This window comes from Morone saxatilis, unplaced genomic scaffold (genome assembly GCF_004916995.1).
Source record: "Morone saxatilis isolate NCDOM2014 unplaced genomic scaffold, NCSU_SB_2.0 Contig8, whole genome shotgun sequence".
NCBI lineage: Eukaryota > Metazoa > Chordata > Actinopteri > Moronidae > Morone > Morone saxatilis.
This window is the reverse complement of record NW_023340257.1, coordinates 12390777-12391793: the sequence shown is the minus strand read 5'-3', so window position 1 is coordinate 12391793 and position 1017 is coordinate 12390777.

Sequence of the window (1017 nt, the reverse complement as noted above, 5' to 3'; positions counted from 1 at the left end):
ATAAAAAATAAAAAACAGAAAAAAAACCTCCATCTGTTGCAGAAGCAGTGCAGGGCCTGAATAAAGGTGCTCCCTGCCGAGGCAGGTGCAGCCGTTTTCTGTCATTCTCAGGGTGTGCAGCGAATTTGTGGCTATTGTGTGGTGGCTCTCACTGAACAAAGCTTTGATGCCTGTTTCAAGGAGGCACGTCTGTGAGCTCTGAGGTTTCATTTAAACAGCTTAATCTCTTCTTGTTTGTGGCAAGAGTGTAAACTGTTTGTGAAGTGATCTGTGTTCCACCTCCTGATGAGCTCATTCAATGACCCTTTTCCTGCTCACTCCCTCACTTTTAGGCAACGGGTGAGTCTGTTACTGTATCCGTTTTTTAGCCCTCAGCCTCATTGATTCTCCATTATTTTCCCTCTGTTGGGTTAAGGAGTGTGTCGCAGCTCATGTGAGTCATCCTTCACATTGCATCATGTGAAACAGAGTGCTGATAGGTTTTCTTCTTTTCAAGCGTCTAAAAGGGAGTTTCAGTGATCAGTATCGGTGCTGATGTGAGCAGCAGTGACTGCAGTTGAACCTGGTTGGACATCTCAACCAAAGCTGATTGTTGTTTCAACTGGAAAAGTGGCCAATTGCAGAGTTACCAATTTTACAGTAAATTTTCTCCTCCAGCAGTCAAATGGAAAATGAGGCAGACATGCAGACATGGTTCCTTGAGAGATTCTGAAAGGTCAGGATTTGCTAATTTTTCTTCATTTTATGTAATTGTCAACTGAACACTTTGGAATATTTGTTGATTAAACACAATAACGAGCTTTAAAGGACCAGTAGTTGCAGGTTGTAACTCCCTTGCTTGCCCTCCCCTTCTAAGCGCAAAGGAGAAACCTGAAACCGTGTTTGTCTGTTTTGGGCTGCTGTAGAAATGAGCTGGTTCAACATGGCAGTCTCCACAGAAGGCGACAAGTGGTGTCTGAAGACATAAAATGCTCATTCTAAGGTAACAAAAACACAATTATACACTAATGAAAACAT